The sequence below is a fragment of the Orcinus orca genome, chromosome 10, assembly GCF_937001465.1.
Source record: "Orcinus orca chromosome 10, mOrcOrc1.1, whole genome shotgun sequence".
Classification (NCBI taxonomy): domain Eukaryota; kingdom Metazoa; phylum Chordata; class Mammalia; order Artiodactyla; family Delphinidae; genus Orcinus; species Orcinus orca.
This window is the reverse complement of record NC_064568.1, coordinates 66,785,297-66,802,742: the sequence shown is the minus strand read 5'-3', so window position 1 is coordinate 66,802,742 and position 17,446 is coordinate 66,785,297. Positions and strand designations below refer to the sequence as shown.

The 17,446-nt window shown below is 40.0% G+C and overlaps 1 protein-coding gene and 1 pseudogene across 5 annotated transcripts in view; both read left to right on the top strand.

Moving 5' to 3' along the window:
- Window positions 1-17,446, top strand: part of ILRUN (inflammation and lipid regulator with UBA-like and NBR1-like domains) — a 121,620-nt gene that overhangs the window by 44,704 nt on the left and 59,470 nt on the right. The gene's annotated exons all lie outside the window — the stretch shown is intronic.
- Window positions 2,057-17,355, top strand: LOC125960325 (lysosomal-associated transmembrane protein 4B-like; annotated as a pseudogene).

Below are 17,446 nucleotides of genomic sequence, written 5' to 3'. Positions count from 1 at the left end.
CCAGTAGCCACTTTCCAGTCTTCATACTAACTGACCCTCTATCATTTGGCACCGAACTCTAAATGTTTTTTGAAGTGTGTACCTTCTTAGACTCACGTGGTACCTCTCTTGTTTCTTCTCTGAATGTTCTTTGTCTAGTCTCATTTTTGCCATGGGACTACAGACATACCTTGATTTATTGACGTTCACTTTATTGTGCTTTACAGATAATTTTGTTTTTTACAAATTGAAGATTCGTGACAACCTTTCGTTGAGCAAGTCTGCTGGCACCGTTTTTCCAACAGCATTTGCACACTTTGTGTCTCTGTGTCACATTTTGGTAATTCTCACAATATTTCAAATTTTTTCATTATTATTATATTTGTTATGGTGACCTGTGATCAGCAATCTCTGATGTTTCTATTGTAATTGTTTTGGGATGCCACAAACTGTGCCCACATAAGACTGTGAACTTAATTGGTAAATGTGTGTGTTCTGACCATTCCACCAATTAGCCATTCCTCCATCTCGTTTCCTCTCCTTGGACCTCCCTATTCCCCAAGACACAACAGTATTGAAATTAGGTCGGTTGATAACTCTACAATGGCCTCTAAGTGTTCAAGGGAAAGGAAGAGTCACACATCTCTCACTTTAAAAACTAGAAATGATTAAGCTTAGTGAGGAAGGCATGTCAAAAAACAAGATAGGCCAGAAGCTAGGTCGCTTGTACCAAACAGCTAAGTTGTGAAAGCAGAGGAAAAGTTCTTCAAGGAAATGAAAAGTGCTACTCCAGTGAACACACGAATCATAAGAAAAGTGAAATAGCCTTACCGCTGATATGGAGAAAGTTTGAGTGGTCTGGATAGAAGATCACATCAGCCACAACATTCCCTCAAGCCAAAGCCTAATCCAGAGCAAGGCCCTGACCCTCTTCAACTCTGTGAAGGCTGAGAGAGGTGAAGAAGCTGCAGAAGAAAAGTTTAAAGCTAGCAGCGGTTGGTTCTTGCAGTTTAAGGAAAGAAGCCCTCTCCATAACATAAAAGTGCAAGGTGAAGGAGCAAGTGCTGATGTAGAAGCTGCAGCAAGTTATCCAGAAGATCCAGCTAAGATAATTCATGAAGGTGGGCTACACTAAACAAGAGATTTTCAATGTAGACAAGAAAGCCTTATATTGGGAGAAGATGCCATCTAGGACTTTCATAGCTAAGGAGGAGAAGTCAGTGCCTGGCTCCAAAGGACAGGCTTTCTTGTTAGGGGCTAATGCAGCTGGTGGCTTTACGGTGAAGCCAGTGATCATTTACCATTCTGAAAACTCTAGGGCCCTTAAAAATTATGCTCAATCTGCTCTGCCTGTGCTCTGTAAATGAAACAACAAAGCCTGGATGACTGTACATCTGTTTGCAACATGCTTCACTGACCATTTCAAGCCCACTGTTGAGACTTACTGCTCAGAAAAAAAGATTCCTTTCAAAATGTTACTACTCATTGACGGTGCTCCTGGTCACCCAAGAGCTCTGATGGAGATATGCAACGAGATTTTCATGTCTGCCAACACAACATCCGTTCTGTAGCCATAGATCAAAGAGTCATTTCTACTTTCAAGTCTTGTTCTTTAAGAAATACATTTTGTGAGGCTATAGTGAATCCTCTGATGCATCTGGGCAAAGTAAGTCCTTCTGGAAAGGATTCACCATTCTAGATGCCATTAAGAACATTTGTGATTCATGGGAGGAGGTCAAAATATCAACATTAAGAGGAGTTTGGAAGAAGCTGACTGTAACCCTCGTGGATGACTTTGGAGGGGTTCGAGACTTCAGCGGAGGAAGTAACTGCAGATGTGGTGGATGTAGCGAGAGAATTAGAAGCGGAGCCTGAAGATGTGACTGAATGGCTGCAATCTCAGGATAAAACTTTAACCGATGAGGAGTTAACTTTTTATGACGAGCAAAGAAAGTGGCTCCTTGAGATGGTATCTAGTCCTGGTGAAGATGCTGTGAAGATTGTTGAAATAACAAAGGACTTAGAATGTTACATAAACTTAGTTGATAAAGGAATGGCAGGGTTTGAAAGAACTGACTCCCAATTTGGAAGAATTTCATCTGTGGGCAAAATGCTATCAAACAGCATTGCATGTTACAGAGAAACTGATCGTAAAAGGAAGAGTCAGTCAAGGCAGCAAACTTCATTGTTCTCTTACTTTAAGCTGCCCCAGCCTTCAGCAACTCCCAAGCTGATCAGTCTGTAGCCATCAACATGGAGGCAAGACCTTCCACCAGCAAAAAAGATTACAACTTGCTAAAGGCTCAGATGATGGTTAGCGGTTTTTGCCAATAAAGGATTTTTTAATTAAGATATGTGCATTGTTTTCTTAGACATAATGCTGTTGCACACTTAGACTACAGTGTACAGTAAACGTAATGCACTGGGAAAACAAAAAGTTCATGTGACTCGCGTTATGGCAGTATTCACTGTATTGCATTGATCTGGAACCGAACCAACTCTGTCTCCAAGGTATGCCTGTCTTAGATTGTGAGCTGGGCCCTGTTTATGCTCTGTGACCTCATCCACCCACCTGGCTTCATCTGTCACCAGTACGGCATACATGGTACTCGAAGTCATATCTGTGGTGCAGGCTCCTTGGAGTTTCAAACCTGTATTTAAGTGCTTGTGGACAGAACCTCTGGATATTCTGTAGAGTATAGGCAAAACTTATATTCTTGTAATTGTCATCCCACTGAGATGATCAAGCCAGAAGCTTGAGTCATCTTTTGTTCTGTCTTATCATCCTTAATCACAGACCAATTCCTATTTGTTTCTCTATATCCTATGTCTTAGAGATCCAGAGAAAAATAAATTAAAAAAGAGTTCCTGTCCTCAGGGAGCTCTTAACTGGGGACTCATGGCCAGTGGGACCTTTGGAGTTATTTAAAGGAGTCCTGGAATTAATTTTCTCATATATGTTTTTGCAGCCAGTGGAAACTTGAAGTATTTCTCTGACTGAAAAAATTATAATGTTTAGTGTCATCCTTTGTAACACCATTCTTTGCCGAAAACCTTTGTGCCTCCTGTAATGGAGCCAAACTCCTTGGCACAGGGCTTAAAGCTCCTCATGGGCCTTCCCTGTTGGCGCAGTGATTGAGAGTCCGCCTGCCGATGCAGGGGACACGGGTTCGTGCCCCGGTCCGGGATGATCCCACATGCCACGGAGCGGCTAGGCCCGTGAGCCATGGCCGCTGAGCCTGTGCATCCGGAGCCTGTGCTCCGCAGCGGGAGAGGCCACAACAGTGAGAGGCCCGCGTACCGCAAAGAAAAAAAAAAAAAAAGCTCCTCATGATCTGGTCTGGTCTCATTTTCACTTTCATCCTTAGTCACCTCTTTACTCTCCACAGCCAGTCCCCAAAGACACCACATGATTTCACTTCTTCATGCCCTTGCTCATGTTGTTCCTATTGCCTGAAATACCTTTTTCTTTACAACAAACCCCTGCTCATCCTCAGCACCCTGGTGAACTCCCTTTCCTCCTTCCCTCCTCCCCCCTTCTTACCCCTCTACCGGAAGGAAATACCTACTTCCCTTTTCACTTATATTATGCACACGCTTGTTATTTTAGTTAACACATTGTGTTTTAGGTGTTTGTTTACTTATCCTTTTCTCCTACTAGACAGTGAACTATCTGTTGAATACAGAATCAACATCATGTAACAATCATCTATCAGAATGCAGAGAGATTATTTCTCCCCTCTTCTCAGGCCACCTCTCCTGAGAATCTTCTTACTTGCAAATGGTTTCTCCCATTGCTGAGCTCCATTTCATAATCTCTTTCCCTTTCCTTTGCCTCTCTTTGGCACTTCACCTCTTTCTGCCCAGTTAATTTGATGAATGTCTAATATCGATTTTAAAATGTAAGGTGATATATGTCTCATTTATCTTTGTAACTCTTGAAAAAGCTGAGCCAAGTGGAGAGTGGCTACTCAAATTTTAAAATGCACGTCAGTGTTTTTAAAGGAGGAGAAAGACAACATACATGACTTTAAAAAAATTTCTTTGATGCAAAGATACTGCTTCATAGTGTTCTCCCATGCTTGAGAGCTCTAGTCTTATTTTGTGCGTGTGTTTTATTGTTAAATTAAAAATAATTATCACTATATGTGACATGAAAATTTATACTTTTAACATCCCTCTCAAATTCTATAAGTAGGTAGAGTATAAATATAGTAGCTCTGAAGGCAGTAAAAACTTCAAAGCCTTTCTTGGTCATATAGTCTGTGAGTTGTTTTTCAGGACTTTGAAATCTAATACCTACAAGGGATCTTAATAGTTCATCTGATTCCATGGTTTTCAAGCATTTTTCTTAATCAGTGGAACCCTTTTCTTGATAAAAGTATATGTGAATGCCTCCTCCAAAAAAGAGAAAAGATAAAACTGAAACTGGCTTTGTTGAATTGGGAGCCTCCTTGGCCCGTGTTTCCCTGCCTTCTGTCTGAGGTGACCTCCAGGGCTGTGTGGAGTATAGTTTGCAAACCCCATCTACTCTAATAAAGAATTTAATTCCATTTACAAGCTACTGTATTCCATTGAATTCAGTTTAATGTTGATTATAAAACATGTCGTGATAGCAGAACTGTTAAATGACTGGCAGAAAGTGAAATATACATAATATACATAAAACTACAGCTGTGAACATGTGAAAAAAATAAGCTGCTATGTTAACCTTGGCATGAATGGCTCTTTCAGTTTTTCTGCTCACTCTTAGCTTGCTAGTGCATTGAGTATAGTGTAGTGGTAGGCGTTTGGAATGTAGGACTACATTGCCTGGGCACAAACTTGGACAAGTTAGGTAACTTCTCTATGCCTTATCTTTCTGCTTTTTTTTTTTTAAGGTTTTTTTTTTTTGATGTGGACCTTTTTTTTTTTAAGTCTTCATTGAATTTGTTACAATATTGCTTCTGTTTTATGTCTTGGTTTTTTGGCCAAGAGGCATGTAGGATCTTAGCTCGCTGATCAGGGATTGAACCTGCATCCCCTGCATTGGAAGGCGACATCTTAACCACTGGACTGCCAGGGAAGTCCCTCATCTTTCTGTTTTAACAACAAAGCTTGCTTTGTTTGTTTGGTTTTGGTTTTGGTTGGGTGGTCTCTTCTTGAGTCTTTAATGGTCTTTTCTAGAAAGAATCCATTCTCCTTATTTTTATAATAATACTTATGTTGTTTGAGCTCATTTCTCTTCCTAAAAGGAATTCTTGCCATATTTAATAATTTACAAAGTGGGTCTTCTTCCCTCATTTTAGATTGGTTGTACTCTTTCAGTCTCTCAACAGGAGTGTGCTATTGGCATATTGTGTGGACAGTTCTTCTTTATGTGGGGCATATTTATAAGACCCTTGGCCCTCTCACTAAATACCATGTTCATCTTTAGAGCCACCCCTCCTCTCCCACCACACACATTTCTAACTCCCTTGGTTGAGTACCACTAAGTATTTGATTCTTGGCAGAATTATTTGCAAGCTCAAACATTTTATTTTATTTCTTTCTACAGACTTTTGCTTCTTAGATAAAAACAACCTGTTATCTAATGCCTACTTTATGTCAGGCATTGTACTGGGCTTTTTCATATAAATTATATGGGAAATATTAGCTGCACTTTATGGGTGGGGAAACTGAAGACCAGAGATAATTAATGACTTGTCTAAGTTTCAGTGAAAGTTATAAATTATAAATTAGCTATAAATTATAGTTATAAATGAACAAAAGTAGTTTTATGATCTTTGCCATTGGACACTACTATATTGGGTTTACAGGGAAACTTTGGCTCCAGGTTGTTGGTACTTGGCAGAGTTTAGGAGACTGGGGTATATGGTCCACAAGTACTCTTCATTTCCGGAGTGAGTGGGAATGAGGGTCAGGCTGAGATTGGCAAGGTGACTCTTAGGTGGTTGAGTAAATACTGGTGTTCCCCAAGGAGTTCCTGCTTTCCAGGAGATATACAGTTCCTGTAGGACATTTAACTCTTGGAAAGGAGTAAGCAGCATGGGTGCTTGTCACCATTTTAGCCTTGGTACAAACATGCCTCCCCTCTTCCTAGTAGAGTACCGTCTTTCAAAGTTCCACAGGAGACGGACTTCCCTAGCGGTCCACTGGTTAAGACTCCATGTTCCCAAATGCAAGGGGTGCTGGTTCAGTCCCTGGTTGGGGAACTAAGGTCCCACATGCTGCACGATACAGCCAAAAAAAAAACCACCCAAAAGAAAAAACCCAAAAAAACCCAAAGTTCCACAGGAGAGCTGTACCCCTGCACTTGATGGTTCCTTCTAAAGCAGAGGGGTTCTAGTTGTGAAGTAGGCACTGAGGTCACGTGATACTCTGGTTATCACATGCTGATGAGGGTTTCTTCCATTTGAAATAGCTCTTCTTGTTAAATGGCTTCACGTGGTTCCTTAGGGACAATTCACATGTAGATTAAATACTTATATTCATTTAGTTTTCTCAGAGGTTAGAAATGGAACTTCCCTTATTAAGCTCCCAAATCATACTATATAATATAGTCCCACAGGTTAGGAAACTTAATGGTTGCTCTATGTAAACCACACAGTTTATTTCTTTAAACCTTTGTAAGTTCCTCTTTCAGCTTCTCCAGTTTATGGAATGTCCACCTTAACCAGGTAGTGTGGGACTGCTCCTCCTCATTCTTCTCCAGTGTTTTAACTGATGATGTTGTAAAAGAAGCTCTGGTTTTATAGATGTCCTCTAGACTCTACACAGGTGTCTTCTATTTAGATGCTGTTCTATTTGGCATCTCTGCCAGCTCTCTTGCCCTTTTGCCTACTGACCCCACCTTTAGAATGTCTCTCTTTTATGTTGCACTCAAAAACCCTGCTTCATTTGGTTCTAGAAGATCCTCAATAAGATACTCTCTGAAAAAGGAAGGGAGGGAGGAAGGAAGGAAGGAAAACCACCAGCAGCAGCAGCCGCAAGCCAGATTAGAGCTCCTGGAGCAGTCAGCCAACATGGTGCCATTCTAGCCCCCTAGACATGTGTATCATTTAGCAACAGCCTGTGGAACAAAAACCACATCACAGAAAAATAGACAAGATGAAAAGGCACAGGGCTATGTACCAGATGAAGGAACAAGATAAAACCCCAGAAAAACAACTAAATGAAGTAGAGATAGGCAACCTTCCAAAAAAAGAATTCAGAATAATGATAGTGAAGATAATCCAGGACCTCAGAAAAAGAATGGAGGCAGAGATTGAGAAGATGCAAGAAATGTTTAGCAAAGACTTAGAAGAATTAAAGAACAAATAAACAGAAATGAACAATACAATAACTGAAATGAAAAGTACACTAGAAGGAATCAATAGCAGAATAACTGAGGCAGAAGAACAGATAAATGACCTGGAAGACAGAATGGTGGAATTCACTGATACAGAACAGAATAAAGAAAAAAGAATGAAAAGAAATGAAGACAGCCTAAGAGACCTCTGGGACAACATTAAACGCAACAACATTTGCATTATAGGGGTCCCAGAAGGAGAAGAGAGAAAGACCTGAGAAAATATTTGAAGAGATTATAGTCGAAAACTTCCCTAACATGGGAAAGAAAATAGCCACCCAAGTCCAGGAAGCACAGAAAGTCCCATACAGGATAAACCCAAGGGGAAACACACCGAGACACATAGTAATCAAATTGGCAAAAATTAAAGACAAAGAAAAATGATTGAAAGCAGTAAGGGAAGAACGACAAATAACATACATGAGAACTCCCATGAGGTAAACAGCTGATTCCTCAGCAGAAACTCTACAAGCCAGAAGGGAGTGGCATGACATATTTAAAGTGATGAACCTACAACCAAGATTACCCTTCCCAGCAAGGATCTCATTCAGATTTGGTGAGAAGTCAGAAGCTTTACAGACAAACAAAAGCTAAAAGAATTCACCACCACCAAACCAGCTCTACAGCAAATGCTAAAGGAACTTCTCTAAGTGGGAAACACAAGAGAAGAAAAGGACCTACAAAAACAAACCCAAAACAATTAAGAAAATGGTCATAGGAACATACATATCGATAATTACCTTAAACGTGAATGGATTAAATGCTCCAACTAAAAGACACAGGCTCGCTGAATGGACGCATATATATGTTGTCTACAAGAGACCCACTTCAGACCTAGGGACACATACAGACTGAAAGTGAGGGGATGGAAAAAGATGTTCCATGCAAATGGAAATCAAAAGAAAGCTGGAGTAGCAATACTCATATCTGATAAAGTAGACATTAAAGTAAAGAATATTACAAGAGACAAGGAAGGACACTACATAATGATCAAGGGATCAATCCAAGAAGAAGATAAAACAATTATAAATATATATGCACCCAACATAGGAGCACCTCAATACATAAGGCAACTGCTAACAGCTATAAAAGAAGAAATGGACAGTAACATAATAATAATGGGAGACTTTAACACCTCACTTACACCAATGCACAGATCATCCAAACAGAAAATTAATATGGAAACACAAGCTTTAAATGACCCAGTAGACCAGATAGATTTAATTGATATTTCTAGGACATTCCATCCAAAAACAGCAGATTACACTTTCTTCTGAAGTGCGCACAGAACATTCTCCAGGATAGATCACATCTTGGGTCACAAATCAAGCCTCAGTAAATTTAAGAAAATTGAAATCATATAAAATTTCTGATCACAATGCTGTGAGATTACAAATCAATTACAGGGGAAAAAACCCTAAAAAACACAGACACATGGAGGCTAAACAATCTGTTACTAAATAACCAAGAGACCACTGAAGAAATCAAATAGGAAATCAAAAAATACCTAGAGACAAACGACAATGAAAACACGACAGTCCAAAACCTATGGGATGCAGCAAAAGCAGTTCTAAGAGGGAAGTTTATAGCAATACAAGCCTACCTGAAGAAACAAGAAAAATCTCAAATAAACAATCTAACCTTACACCTAAAGGAACTAGAGAAAGAAGAACAAACAAAGCACAAAGTTAGCAGAAGGAAAGAAATCATAAAGATCAGAGCAGAAATAACTGAAATAGAAACAAAGAAAACAGTAGCAAAGATCAATAAAAGTAAAAGCTAGTTCTTTGGGAAGATAAACAAAATGGATAAACCATTAGCCAGACTCATCAAGAAAAAGAGGGAGAGGACTCAAATCAATAAAATTAGAAATGAAAAAGGAGAAGTTACAACAGACACCACAGAAATACAAAGCATTCTAAGAGACAACTACAACAACTCTATGGCAATAAAATGGACAACCTGGAAGATATGGACAAATTCTTAGAAAGATATAACCTTCCAAGACTGAACCAGGAAGAAATAGAAAATATGAACAGACCAGTCACAAGTAATGAAATTGAAACTGTGATTAAAAATCTTCCAACAGGGCTTTCCTGTTGGTGCAGTGGTTGAGAGAGTGCCTGCTGATGCAGGGGACATGGGTTCATGCCCTGGTCCAGGAAGGTCCCACATGCTGTGGAGCGGCTGGGCCCGTGAGCCATGGCCACTGAGCCTGTGCGACCGGAGCCTGTGCTCCGCAGCGGGAGAGACCGCAGCAGTGAGGCCCGTGTACTGCCCAAAAAAGAAAAAAAAAAATCTTCCAACAAACAAAACTCCAGGACCAGATGGCTTCAGAGGTGAATTCTATCAAACATTTAGAGAAGAGCTAACACCCATCCTTCTCAAACGCTTCCAAAGCATTGCAGAGGAAGGAACACTCCCAAACTCATTCTATGAGGCCACCATCACCCTGATACCAAAACCAGACAAACATACTACAAAAAAGGAAAATTACAGACCAATATCACTGATGAATATAGATGGAAAAATCCTCAACAAGGGCTTCCCTCGTGGCACAGTGGTTGAGAGTCCGCCTGCCGATGCAGGGGATACGGGTTTGTGCCCCGGTCCGGGAAGATCCCACATGCTGCGGAGCGGCTGGGCCCATGAGCCATGGCCGCGCAGCCTGCACGTCCGGAGCCTGTGCTTCACAAAGGGAGAGGCCACAACAGTGAGAGGCCCGCGTACCGCAAAAAAAAAAAAAAAATCCTCAACAAAATACTAGGAAATAGAATCCAGCAACACATTAAAAGGATCGTATACCATGATCAAGTGGGATTTATCCCAGGGATGCAAGCATTCTTCAATATACGCAAATCAATCAATGTGATACACCATATTAACAAATTGAAGAAGAATAACCATATGGTAATCTCAGTAGATGCAGAAAAACTTTTGACAAACTTCAACACCCATTTATGATAAAAACTCTCCAGAAAGTGGGCATAGAGGGAACCTACCTCAACATAATAAAGGCCATATATGACAAACCCACAGCAAACATCATTCTCAATGGTGAAAAACTGAAAGTATTTCCTCTACAATCAGGAACAAGACAAGGATGTCCACTCTTACCACTATTATTCAACATACTTTTGGAAGTCCTAGCCTCGGCAATCAGAGAAGAAAAAGAAATAAAAGGAATACAAATTGGAAAAGAAGAGGTAAAACTGTCACTCTTTGCAGATGACATGATACTATACATAGAGAATCCTAAAGATGCCACCAGAAAACAGAGCTAATCATTGAATTTGGTATAGTTGCAGGATACAAAATTAATTCACAGAAATCTCTTGCATTCCTGTACACTAATGATGAAAAATCTGAAAGAGAAGTTAAGGAAACACTCCCATTTACCATTGCAACAAAAAGAATATAATACCTAGGAATAAACCTACCTAAGGAGACAAAAGATCTGTATGCAGAAAACTATAAGACCCTGATGAAAGAAATTAAAGATGATACCAACAGATGGAGAGATATACCATGTTCTTGGATTGGAAGGATCAATATTGTGAAAATGACTCTACTACCCAAAGCAGTCTACAGATTCAGTGCAATCCCTGTCAAATTACCAATGGTATCTTTTACAGAACTAGAACAAAAAATCTTAAAATTTGTATGGAGACACAAAAGACCCAGAGTAGCCAAAGCAGTCTTGAGGGAAAAAAAACGGAGCTGGAGGAATTAGACTCCCTGACTTCAGACTATACTACAGAGCTACAGTAATCAAGACAATATGGTACTGGCACAGAAAAATACATCAGTGGAACAGGATAGAAAGCCCAGAGATAAACCCACACACCTATGGTCAGCTATGACAAAGGAGGCAAGGATATACAATGGAGTAAAGACAGTCTCTTCAGTAAGCGGTGCTGAGGAAACTGGACAGCTACATGTAAAATGAAGTTAGAACACTCCTTAACACCATACACAAAAGTAAACTCAAAATGGATTAGAGACCTAAATGTAAGACCAGACACTTTAAAACTCTTAGAGGAAAACATAGGAAGAACACTCTCTGACATAAATGACAGCAAGATCTCTTTTGATCCACCTCCTAGATTAATGGAAATAAAAACAAATGGGACCTAATGAAACTTAAAAGCTTTTGCAAAGCAAAAGAAGCTACAAACAAGACGAAAAGACAACCCTGAGAATGGGAGGAAATATTTGCAAGCGAATCAACGGACAAAGGATTAATCTCCAAAATATATAAACAGCTCGTGCAGCTCAATATTAAACAAACCAGCTAATCCAAAAATGGGCAGAAGATCAAAATAGACATTTCTCCAAGAAGACATAGAGATGGCCAAGAAGCACATGAAAAGCTGCTCAACATCACTAATTATTAGAGAAATGCAAATCAAAACTACAATGAAGTATCACCTCACAGCAGTTAGAATGGGCATCATCAAAAAATGTACAAACAACAAATGTTGGAGAGGGTGTGGAGAAAAGGGAACCCTCTTGCACTGTTGGTGGGAATGTAAATTGATATAGCCACTATGGAGAACAGTATGGAGGTTCCTTAAGAAACTAAAAATAGAATTACCATATGACTCAGCAATCCCACTACTGGGCATATACCCAGAGAAAACCATAATTCAAAAAGACACATACACCCTAGTGTTCATTGCAGCACTGTTTACAATAGCCAGGTCATGGAAGCAACCTAAATGCCCCTCAACAGACAAATGGTTAAAGAAGATATGGTACATACATACAATGGAGTATTAGCCATAAAAGGGAACGAACTTGGGTCATTTGTAGAGATGTGGATGAATCTAGAGACTGTCATACAGAGTGAAGTCAGAAAGAGGAAAACCAGTATCATATATTAACGCATTTATGTGGAACCTAGAAAAATGGTACAGATGAACTGGTTGCCGGGCAGAAATTGAGACACAGATATAGAGAACAAACATATGGACACCAAGGGGGAAACGTGGTGGTGGGGGAGTGGTGGGATGAATTTGGAGATTGGGATTGATATGTATACATAGATATGTGTAAAATGGATGACTAATAAGAACCTGCTGTGTAAAAAGAAAATTTAAAAAAATTCTTTATCTCTTTAAAAAAAAAAGATACTCTCTGTTTCAGTTTTGATCTCTAGATCCCTCCAGTATCAGAAATAAGAGTACCCCTTGAAAATAAGAGATTTCTTTTTTGATTAAAAGAATGCTATCCTAAGCTGATTGTGATTTGTATGGGAAGTGTTTTTAGAAGGGACATTTCAATATGTAAATGAGATCCAAAATCCTTAAATATCTTTACCTTATAAGGTCTACATTAAGTTTAAAAGGCGATGGGCTATTTTGGCTTCAGAGAAGGAAGCCTGCAGGTTTGTACAATCCAGTTGGTTGTACTGACACCAAGTGGTCATTTGTTTGGTGGTCGTGTCCAGGTAGTTCCTCAGGAGTCACAGGCAGTGTGAAGTGGCTCTACTGTTCAGATTAATATCTAAAATGCAGTCATGTGGGTCCTGAACCTCTATGAAGCATCGAAATCAAGAGATCAGGTGAAACAGTGATAGATCTTTAAAGTGTAGTAAATAAAATATTTGCATGTCTAGGTACGAAGCGTCAAATATTTTAACTACTTGAAAATTGTAATGTGAGTAGTTTTAATGTGAACTGTTCATGCTAACACTGTTTCCTTTATAATTAATTGTATTATTTCTCAGTAGACCAAATATATATCTAAGGGTTTAGTGGAAGTGCAAAAATATAATTTCAAAGCAGCATCTTTTTTCTTATGGTAGCCAGAGCCGTTTTGATAATGGAAATGTCTTTGATCTGGAATGTTAGGTTCCAAGGATTCTGAATTTAAGGATCGACAGTTCCTTAAAAATTTTTAACCAAATTTAATTCTTTATTAATATCCATGTATTTATTGTTAAACAGAAAATAAATAGTTGTAAAACCACTGACCGTTTAAAAAATAAATAGGCATAATTGCTGTTTTAAAAAATATAATTCTTGGAGGCAATTGCTCGTATCTCTCGGGGGAGTCGCGCAGCAAGGGCTGGCGGGCAGCGAGCGGGGCTGGGAGCGCAAGCAGGAGTGGCTGAGGAGCCGGCAGCAGCCACACGGCGGGCTCGGTCCAATGCAGCTGAAGCTCCCGCAAACTTGGGTGCGCGCTCGCACTGCTGTGCCAGCGGCCTGAGTGAAGAAGATGGTGGCCCCCTGGACGCGGTTCTACTCCAACAGCTGCTGCCTGTGCTGCCATGTCTGCACCGGCACCATCCTGCTTGGTATCTGGTACCTGATCATCAATGCCGTGGTACTGCTGCTTCTGTTGAGCGCCCTGGCTGATCCAGATCAGTATCACTTTTCAAGTTTTGAACTCGGAGGTGACTTTGAGTTCATGGATGTTGTCAGCATGTGCACTGCTATTGCAGTTTCTCTGCTCATGATCCTGATCTGTGCGGTGGCTACTTATGGAGGATACAGGCAACACGTGGCCTGGATCATCCCATTCTCCTGTTACCAGGTCTTTGATTTTTCCCTGAACACCTTGGTTGCAGTCGTTGTGCTTGTTTATCCAGACTCCATCCAGGAATACATACGACAGCTGCCTCCTGATTTTCTTTACGAAGGTGATAGCATGTCAGTGACTCCTACCTTGTTTGGTCTTTATTATTATTCTGTTTATCAGCATTATCTTTACTTTTAAGGGGTACTTGATTAGCTGTGTTTGGAACTGCTACCGATTCATCAGTGGCAGGAACTCCTCCGATGTCCTGGCCTCTGTTACCAGCAATGACACTACGGTGCTATGCACCCCCGTACAACGATGCCACTGTGAATGGCACCGCCAAGGAGCCGCCACCACCTTGTGTGTCTGCCTAAGCCTGGAAGTAGGGTGTAGCTGAGAGTGACAGCTTGACTTTCATACATCAGGGCAATAGGTCTTTAATTTTACTTCTGAGATGAGCTTCTGAGCTTATTTGTTGCTGAAATGCTACAGTTTAAAATTTTAGATGTTAAGTTGAAACTCTCTGTAGTTTGAAACCTATACTTTAGCTAGAGCACCGTGATAGAGTAACTGTAGAATTCTTTCTGTGGGGGTTGCAGTGGGCTCCCCTAGTCTTCGCTCAGCATTGAAACTACCCAACAATCTGGATGAACCTTTTGTCTGAGGAGGCTGTTGTACGTGCTGAGCCCCAGAGTTGAAGAATTTATGACACTTTTCTCTCCGTTCCCTCCTTTCTCTTTTGAACACGTAAAATAAAATCAAAATTATATGATGCTTAGGCCATTCCAGTTTATAGAACTAACCTTAGGGGAAGAGGAATGTTAATCGTGTAAGTAGTCCATATATACATATACATAAAACAAGTATTTCCTTAGATCCTTTATGATTTAAATTCAGTGACAATTTGAGTTTGCTGGTCAAGGATTTTGTCCATGGGCCAAATTGAAGCCCTTTGTCGATTCCTGGCAGTGAGGACAGTCAGTCGCCACCCCGGTGGCTGCTCTTGTACACCCATGTCTGGGGTCACGGCATGGCGTGTTAGAGGGGAACTGGTTGGTACTGTGTGTCCCTTTCTCCCAGTTTCCCATCCCTACTCAGAGCCCCCTTTCACTAAGTGTTCTGCCCTAGCCTGACTCAGGGAGGACATCCATCAGCCTTTGTCTAGTGGAATTGCTGATATGTATTTACCCAACAATCTGAAAAAAGGTTTTCTTCTCTCCCTGCAAGGCACATCCTACTACTTTGAACTTCTGAGTATATCTCATCATCTTTTAAAATGAGTGTAAAACAGTCTTCAGAAAAATGGGAGGTGGCGGGGGTGCTTTCCTTGTGAAATGCCCTTATCTTGACTACCTGAATTTCAAGGGACTTTTATATATTCATATGTTCAAAAGTCACACCTCTCCTGCTTGTTCATTATTGAATGTGCTGTAAATGAAGCCATTTGGAATTAAAGTGAGATTTGCCCACATCCAAGAAAAATATATATATATAATTCTTAACTTTTGTGTGTGTATGCATTGGTAAGGGCTATAGCTTAGGTAGAATCTAGTTAAAAAGTATTTCGTTACGTAGAGAGTATATCCCTATCATAGTGAAACATAAACACATAAAACTTCCTACGCTTCTTTGATTTTTTTTTAACATGTTGATTGGAGTATAATTGCTTTACAGTGGTGTGTTAGTTTTTGCTTTATAACAAAGTGAATCAGTTATACATATACCTATGTTCCCCTGTCTCTTCCCTCTTGCGTCTCCCTCCCTCCCACACTCCCTATCCCACCCCTCTAGGTGGTCACAAAGCACTGAGCTGATCTCCCTGTGCTATGCAGCTGCTTCCCACTAGCTATCTATTTTACGTTTGGTAGTGTATATATGTCCATGCCACTCTCTCACTTTGTCACAGCTTACTCTTCCCCCTCCCCATATCCTCAGGTCCATTCTCTAGTAGGTCTGTGTCTTTATTCCTGTCTTACCCCTACGTTCATCATGACATTTTTTCCCTTACATTCCATATATATGTGTTAGCATACGGTATTTGTCTCTTTCTTTCTGACTTACTTCATTCTGTATGACAGACTCTAGGTCCATCCACCTCACTACAAATAATTCAATTTCGTTTCTTTTTATGGCTGAGTAATATTCCATTTTATATATGTGCCACATCTTCTTTATCCATTCATCTGTTGGTGGACACTTAGGTTGCTTCCATCTCCTGGCTATTGTAAATAGAGCTGCAATGAACATTTTGGTACATGACTCTTTGAATTTGTGGTTTTCTCAGGGTATATGCCCAGTAGTGGGATTGCTGGGTCATATGGTAGTTCTATTTGTAGTTTTTAAAGGAAACTCCGTACTGTATCTCCATAGTGGCTGTACCAATTCACATTCCCACCAGCAGTGCAAGAGTGTTCCCTTTTCTCCACACCCTCTCCAGCATTTATTTCTAGATTTTTTGATGTCCATTCTGACTGGTGTGAGATGATATCTCATTGTAGTTTTGATTTGCATTTCTCTAATGATTAATGATGTTGAGCATTCTTTCATGTGTTTGTTGGCTCTGTATATCTTCTTTGGAGAAATGTCTATTTAGGTCTTCTGCCCATTTTTGGATTGGGTTGTTTGTTTTTTTGTTATTGAGCTGCATGAGCTGCTTGTAAATTTTGGAGATTAATCCTTTGTCAGTTGCTTCATTTCCAAATATTTTCTCCCATTCTGAGGGTTGTCTTTTGGTCTTGTTTATGGTTTCCTTTGCGGTGCAAAAGCTTTTAAGTTTCATTAGGTCCCATTTGTTTATTTTTTTTTAATTTTCCATTTCTCTAGGAGGTGGGTCAAAAAGAATCTTGCTGTGATTTATGTCACAGAGTGTGCTGCCTATGTTTTCCTCTAAGAGTTTGATAGTTTCTGGCCTTACATTTAGGTCTTTAATCCATTTTGAGCTTATTTTTGTGTATGGTGTTAGGGAGTTTTCTAATCTCATACTTTTACATGTACCTGTCCAGTTTTCCCAGCACCACTTATTGAAGAGGCTGTCCTTTCTCCACTGTACATTTCTGCCTCCTTTATCAAAGATAAGGTGACCATATGTGCGTGGGTTTATCTCTGGGCTTTCTATCCTGTTCCATTGATCTATCTTTCTGTTTTTGTGCCAGTACCATACTGTCTTGATTACTGTAGCTTTGTAGTATAGTCTGAAGTCAGGAGGCCTGATTCCTCCAGATCCGTTTTTCGTTCTCAAGATTGCTTTGGCTGTTTGGGGTCTTTAGTGTTTCCATACAAATTGTGAAATTTTTTGTTCTATTTCTGAGAAAAATGCCAGTGGTAGGGATTGCATTGAATCTGTATATTGCTTTGGGTAGTAGAGTCATTTTCACAGTGTTGATTCTTCCAATCCAAGAACATGGTATATCTCTCCATCTATTTGTATCATCTTTAATTTCTTTCATCAGTGTCTTATAATTTTCTGCATACACGTTTTTTGTCTCCTTAGGTAGGTTTATTCCTAGATATTTTATTCTTTTTGTTGCAGTGGTAAATGGGAGTGTTTTCTTAATTTCACTTTCAGATTTTTCATCATTAGTGTATAGGAATGCCAGAGATTTCTGTGCATTA